Source organism: Limulus polyphemus, unplaced genomic scaffold, assembly GCF_000517525.1.
Source record: "Limulus polyphemus unplaced genomic scaffold, Limulus_polyphemus-2.1.2 Scaffold254, whole genome shotgun sequence".
NCBI classification, from domain to species: domain Eukaryota; kingdom Metazoa; phylum Arthropoda; class Merostomata; order Xiphosura; family Limulidae; genus Limulus; species Limulus polyphemus.
The window spans coordinates 108,976-116,660 of record NW_013665864.1 but is presented as its reverse complement, the minus strand read 5'-3'; the positions used below and the strand labels follow the sequence as shown (position 1 = coordinate 116,660).

Here is a 7,685-nt window from a genome sequence, read left to right as displayed (position 1 = left end):
CCAAAAAAAGAGGGCGCCTGGCAAACATTCGGATATTCGCGGAGTTCCTCGATAAGTCATGATCCTTCTAGAAACTCCAGCGCGCATGCTCCCAGCGTCGCGTGCTTTCCGCTGTCGTAACACTGTCTTAGCTGAAGATGACTCCTACCTTGCCAAAATTTATATTTGTGTCCCCTACTCCTACTGTTCTCACTGTTAAATATGAAAAAAGATAATCCATGAAACTCTCAATTACCTTTACAGTCTTAAATACCTCAATCAAATCCCCTCTAACAAAGCAACAAATACACTGTCAAATATTAAGGTTCAATAACGAACACATATATTTATGTAATCAAGTTTTAATTTATAATATAATACAAAATACCAAACACAATTTTGAGAGATTTCAGCCTCTCCTCGTATGAAAACCCATCCATTCCAGGCACAGTTCTAGTCACCCTTCTCTGAACACTTTCCAACAATTCGATGTTTTTCCTAAGATAAGGAACCCAAGACACCCCATCCAACGTAGTTTTCCTCCGACTGAAAACGATAAGTCTTAACCACAGATTTATATTATATGTAAATCGGTCTTACTACATGAAGTTAAACTTTAATGAACTAAGGTTCGATGGAAGGGCACAGCTTAAAGGTTAACTATACCAGATTGCGCGTTGGAAGGTACAAAATTTGAAATATGGTATGCCGCTAAACAACTTCTGCACTTTTATTTGTGGGTTATTACAGTTTTGACAGTTAGGACCGCCATACGGTTAAAAGTAGTTACGTAAATGTTGGTTGCTGCTGGCTGCCCTCCCTCTAGTTAGCAGTTCTGTATTAGGGATAGCTATGCCTCGATATTGGGGTTTCTGACATGCCCACTTAGCTTCTATATCGAATTAGGTGCCTTTCAAGTTGATAAAAAAAGAAAGCAACAAATACACTGCCAAATATTAAGGTTTAATAAAACACATATATTTATATAATCAGATTTTAATTTATAATATAATACAAAATACTAAACACATATTAACAAAAAACAGTTTTTGGACGTGTACTACTTTTTAAGAACATTCAAGTTTGGTTAGCGAATCTGCTTTAAATCAAGATTATAATAAAATTAAAAACACCGCATTATATATATGGCATCTTCAGGTGCACTAGTCTTCATTATGAGAAATTGGGTAGGATCTGCACAATAATAAGTTTTGCAGAAAATGTATTATGAAGTAAATCTGAATCCTCTTCTTAAAGTGAGTTATGAGCAAAGAAAAAGACCGAAGACAAAGAAAATCAAGCGAAACAAGCTTTATTCAATACAGAAATAAAATGTATTTATGAAGGAGGATACCTTTAGTGGTGTTTCCAAATATATCTGCGTGGAAGAAAAGAACCTATTCCAGAATTAGAAAAAATAACATTATATACACCAGAAAATATGTTTTTTCAAGGTTCATACTCTATTCACGTGACTATTGATAATTCCCATCGAAAAATAAGGGACGATGTATCCTCAATGTATCGCCTGTGCTACCAGTGTAAAATAATATTGTCCACTTTACATAGTATGTTTAACCTTACAGAATATTTCCCACGAAAAATTGCATGTAATACCACAAATTAATGATTTAGAAGAATAGGTAGCAAGTGTGAAAGGAATTTAGCTACTTCTTTGAACAAGTTCGATAGATAAAACTATATAAATATGTATGCTTGAACATTTTGAAAAGGAAAACCTTATGTTCAATAATTGCACAGGAAACGTGTAGTATATCTTCATACCATATATTCTTCAAAATGAACCTTTATCTTTTACTTATACTTGAAGTATACAAGATCACTGAAGTATTTTTCTAGTAACCTTTTAACTTAGCCTTTATCGAGTGTATATAAACAAATGACATGTTGTTGAAATAACCAGGAGTTAACTACTATGTTTGATCACTGTTCAGTTAGTATCAAGGAACATAGCTGTTAACAAAGCTTTCCTTCCTATAGCCCAGTCAGCCAGACAAATTATATATAGAAAAACATAAGTCTTTCTTCACCATGTTCACTTCAGTGTAAAAACTAATCTCTGGTAATTGAAATCCAATTATCCAGAAAGAAACCAAAGACCTTTGTACATGGCTACAAACATGAATTTGTAACGAATGAAGCAGTCATGAATTTCACCTTCCATATAACTATTACAGAACATATCTTTATTCAGGTAATTTCTTTTCTAAATTTCTATACAGTTTTTGCATGTAGTTATGACATTCTCATTGACTGGATGTTTCAAGGTTGTAAACATCTGCTAATTCTTTTTGACAGGTAAAGGCTTCATACTGTCCCAAGCTAGTTAGCATGTATATGTTTCTGTATGGAATAGCTGGAGTGTAGTCAAACAGGCAATACAGAAATCTGTACATCTGGTTTGGCTTAAGATTATGTGTTGAATATTGGTTGAAATATGTAACACGTGGACTTGCAGGATAACCGAGTTTTTGTTTCACTACAATATTCAAGTCAGGTATTTTTATAATTTTGTTTCTTGCTCTTGGCCTTTTTGTAGCTTTCTTTCAACTCTCTTATCAACCTCAACAGCCAGATGATACAGGAAAAGAAGCCTAGCCAGTTTAGGTGGCATAACACTATTATTTATATAATAAAGAATTTTGTTTAAAATTACACCTGTGTTTTCTTGTTTTTCTCTACTGCCTGTGTTTATTATATTCTTTGATTAACAGTCGTGAACTTGAATATTTTGAGAACTTGGGTTTATCTCCTCAACATCAGAGTACCTGAATGTCAAAACTCAGTATTCACAATTTTTAACTTCATGTTGTTAGTGGTATACTATTTTAACTAAACCAAGTGAAGCTGATGATTTGTAAGTCACAATAGTTAAAGTTAAATAAAAGAGTAAAAACTTGATCTGGAATATGAAACTTTTCTTGATGCTGTGAATGAAAGGGGTACCTTTGGCAGCATGACTTCAGGCTCCTCCGACTTGTAGAGGCTCACCACTTCCCCGTAGCCCATTTGGTGTCCACTATCTCACCTGCTGATGTGGTAGCTTTTGTTGATGAATATCATACACAAAGGGTGCCTTCAATCTCTCCAATTTTCGTGGGCAGCTTCGAGCAAAGCCAGGATTGAATTACTCTAGCTGACATAAATCTGAAAATCTTATAAAAACTGCCCCACTTAGTCTCAGACTCATAAGATTGACACTGTAATGATCCCCAATCACCCATTTTTCCTTTACAATTAGATTGATTCTCATGAACGGAGCATGGAAAACCATTCTGAGAGCACCAGACATCAGCAGCTCTTCTGCCTGAGTTGTCAGCTATAGCAAGATAGACGTCAAAAACGCTTACCATTTTTGAGCAGGGATCTCCATCTTCAGTGTTAGTGTACCTGGTTGCACTTACAATGCTGTGCCCATGACGTTCAGATTATCTAAGTCAGGTGATGACAAAGAAATCATGAAGGAGAGCATCTGGTCACAATCATGGATCTCCATGAGTGAGGTGAAACAGAACAATTCTTCAACCTTCAATGGTATACCAAAGGAGGATTTTGACCATTTTCTAAAATTATTCAGGCTTGTAACTGACTAAAATGGTTGGACTCTGGAACAGTTGTACAATATCTGATTCTGAGTCTAGATGGTACAGCCTTAGACTCCACCGTGTACTTGAATGAGAAGCAAGTGTGAAACTCCAAGATAAGTAATTCCAGAGTTACACCAGAGGTTCGACCTGGTGTAAAATATGGCAATCCATTGGGCCAAATTCAAATCTTGACAGATTATGGGGGTGGTCTGTGACATTTACATGATATGGCTTACCCAACAATGGACTTAACACGTTATAGGGATATCCTTATTGACAAGTTTGTGGAAAGGTTACCTAGTGTGGTGATGTGGTATCACTTAGGTGTGAAAGACCTTCTCACTCTTATTGAGGTAGTTTCTGTCACAATTTGACATGAAGTGATAACTTTGAACAAGTTGAAAGAGAGTTAGAAGACTGTAGTGACAGCTGCAGTGAATTTACTTTGGACATGCACTCCAATGGCACAGCAGTATGTCTATGGAGTTATACTGCTAGAAACCGGGTTTCGATACCCGTGGTGGGCAGATCACAGATAACCCTTTCTGTAGCTTTGTGCTTAACAACAAAAAACAACAACTTTGGACATATAATCATACCCAGGCACTCATGGGGGCTTGATGCAAACACACTGGTATCCAGTGAATGACCAATACTATGAAGGTCCTCCCATGAAACATTAGAGTACATTCTAATGAACTGCCCATATGTTGCAGACCAGCAATGGTAGACAAGGCTATCAGCTTCAACCAACAGTGTAGGAGAGCCAACAGCAGACAGTGAATACTATTGCTTCAACTCCAGGAAACAACTTGTACTAAAAAGTATGGTGGTCAGCCCAATTGTCTCAGGGCTGGTCGGGTCTTGGTGTGTGCCTGTTAAAGTACAAGGGCGAGAGATAGATTTTCTGGTTGATATATGAGCAGCCAGAATGCTGGTAAATCCACAGTACACCAGTCTCTCTGAGCAAAACCAACACTTGTGCTAATTGACAATAACTTTGTTTTGTGGAATGAAGATAAATTTGATGTGAATGGAGAGATTATGTTCCAACTATATTGAGGTTTCCCTTACAGAATGAAAGTAGTCATCACCGATTTTGGTTCTGATATCCATATTCTTGGAATGGATGTACTTGGCAGAGTTATGTGATGTCAAGGTAGATCAACCGCAGGAACAGTGAACTGCCCGAGTGTATGTCAGAAAGGAAGTACAGTACCCTTATACACATGAGTGTACAAAGCTAAATGCATCTGTGCCATGGTTATAGAACTCAGACATGAAATAGGCTGTTTTTTATTCAGAAACCAAGTAGCATTACCTCAGGCAGTTATTATCTATCCAAGGGGGATGAAATCTAGTGTTGTTCTGCAATTATGGATGATTCTGTGCTTACCATATATAGGTTTCTAATTGTATGTGCATCAACCTGTATCTCTGTGATCTGTGACTGTTTGACCCAGTTGGTCACTGAGACGCTGCTGCATTAAATCTGTATTGTCTGCACAGTCCTCACCTAGCAATCTTAGATCTGTGGGTGTCCACTATTTGTTTTGTATACAGCATGACAGCTACAACTCTAGTATTTATTGTTAGCATCAGTTACTTCTACTTTACTTACCATGCCAATGACTATCCCAGCATGTAGTTACATAACTGATCATTCCAGCAGTGGCCAAACTTTGTTGTGGGCCCTTGTGTGGGATAGATTGGTCACGGAGCCAGGTCAGAGCATGTTCAAAAGATGACTGGCAGAACAGTAGTTGCTGACATCACAGTCTTTCTGAAAAATTTGATGTTCTCAGTTTGCCACTGTTCACTAGCAGACTTTTTAAAGTTAATTAGATTAGGGCTTGGTGGGCCCCTGTGCACTGCACATAATACAGGATTCCTTGGAATACTATGGATGTAGCCATCATTGAAATGTAACACATGTTAAAGGATAGAAAGTGCTTGGTCATATCTGTTAGTGATTGTGAGGAAGAAAGATGGTACACCCAGGTTCTGCATGGACTTTAGAGGGGTGAATGCAATTACTCACATTAATGCCTTTCCATTACCAGGAACAGATGAATGTCTGGGTGCATTGGAAGGAGCCCATATATTCAATGTTAGATTTGGAATCTAGATATTGGCAAGCCAAGGTGGATGACAAGGGCAGACCTAAGACTGCTTTCAGCAATAGAAATGAGTTGTTTCTGTTTTTCATCATGCTGTTTGGCCTGTAAAATGCCCGATACTTTTGAGAGGCTAGTGGAGTTACATTGAAGGAGCTGTAATGGGAGAAGTGAGTGAATGAACTCAAGGATATCTTGATGTTTGGTCACACCTTTAAGTCTGCAGTTGAGAACCTGAAAAAGTAGGCATGAAGCTGAAATGTGTATTCATGCTCAAAGAAGTAGAATTTCTTGGTTATATTGTGGGTAGAGAAGGAATCTCCATGCATCCTGCTTAAATAGTAGTAATATATGATTGGCTTTAATCTGTGATCAAATGAGACATTCAAGATTACCTTGGTTCTCCATCATATTACTGACAACTTGTGGCCAATTTCTCCAAGATTACCTTATCATTATCAGCTCTTACTAATGGGGGAGATTCACTTCAGATGGAATGAGGAATGTGAACAAGTATTCCAGTCCCTAATGTGTTTTAGTATAAGCCCCCCTGCCCCGTGTTGGCATATCCATGTTAAGATTTCAAGTACCTGCTAAACACTAAGGATAGTAAAATTGGAGTAATGTTGTTGCAATTGCATGATGAAGTAGAACATGCAATTGTTTTCAAGTCATACATATACGGCTTCTTAACGCAGATACTGTACAACAAATAAAAAACTACTTGCAGTAATAGTCTTCATCACACACTTTTGGCACTACTTGTATGGTAGAAAGTTCAATGTATGAGTGGACCATGTGTCACTGCAGTGGTCGACAAACTTAAAAAAACAATGGATAACACATTTGCAGGGGAATGATTTCTTATACATTATTCCCTGGCTTATAACATGGTAACACATACTGATTGTCTTGTTGAATGGCAAAACCAGGTCTATTTGTTGAACATCTGGATTGTAGACACTAAGTTGAAATACTGCCAAAACACAATTCTCCATGAAGTTATATGCCTTTACAGGTGTACTGAAAAAGATCTAGAATGGATTATGTGATATTCTTCATACAGTTCTTGCCACTCAGTTAGATTAGATGAATACTTCTCTTGCTGACAGTTTGCCTCAGAAAAAGCACAAGTGCCATAGGTTACACACATCTGTGCTATATTCCTTAAGCATTGCTGGTTGCACGTTACCTTGCTGCATAGGACCACCCATGCTAGATGTGACTCCATCAGTTTCTCTTACCAGGGTTCTCAAGGTGCTAATTGTGACATCCATACACTAGTGGAATCTCCTACTGTATGGCTTGTTGTCACTATGGCAGAAGTGGTCTCAATATATTGATATATAATTTTTTTTCAGCCCATTTCTGTTAGTGATTACTTATTTTAGATCTCACACATGTTTGAATAATGTGAATAAGAATAACTTTTGGTAGGGGTAGCACTAATCATGTTGGGTAAATGCAAAGTTTCTTGCTAACTATGGAACATTGGATTTAGTTTCATACATGGATTCAGTTTGAATAGCTGAATATAGAAGTTACAGATGAAGTGATTGTCTATCCAACATCATAAATGAGAAGCAATTACACAATGTGTTTATGTGACATAAATATATTGTTCATTTTGTGTCATGTCACTTTATTTCATTCATCCTCAAATCTCAGGTACTCAGAAATATAGCATTATTTCGTAGTCAGTATCTGGACTGGATCTCTTGTAATTAAGCAGACCTATACAATTACTTAAAAGAAATGTGTTGCACTGTTTTCACACTACATGTATATTATATTCAGTACTATGATATTAGGTACAATAATTTCAACTTGAAACATACTGAACCGAATAATCAATATCTAAAAAGTCTTCCACTAGTCTTACCTAACTGACAACATCAATCAGACATGGATGCCACCACTATTTTTTTCTTTGGGACATAACTGTTAACTGGTATTTTTGTTTTTCATTTTTGCTGTTTAC

At 37.0% G+C, this 7,685-nt stretch overlaps 1 long non-coding RNA gene across 1 annotated transcript in view; it reads left to right on the top strand.

Moving 5' to 3' along the window:
* The window catches only part of LOC111085153, a 14,462-nt gene extending 12,518 nt beyond the window's left edge, over positions 1–1,944 (top strand). The window contains exon 3 of the long non-coding RNA XR_002609993.1: positions 1,935–1,944. This is a non-coding gene — a long non-coding RNA (uncharacterized LOC111085153). The remainder of the gene's footprint in view (positions 1–1,934) is intronic.
* Positions 1,945–7,685: the final 5,741 nt, after the last annotated feature.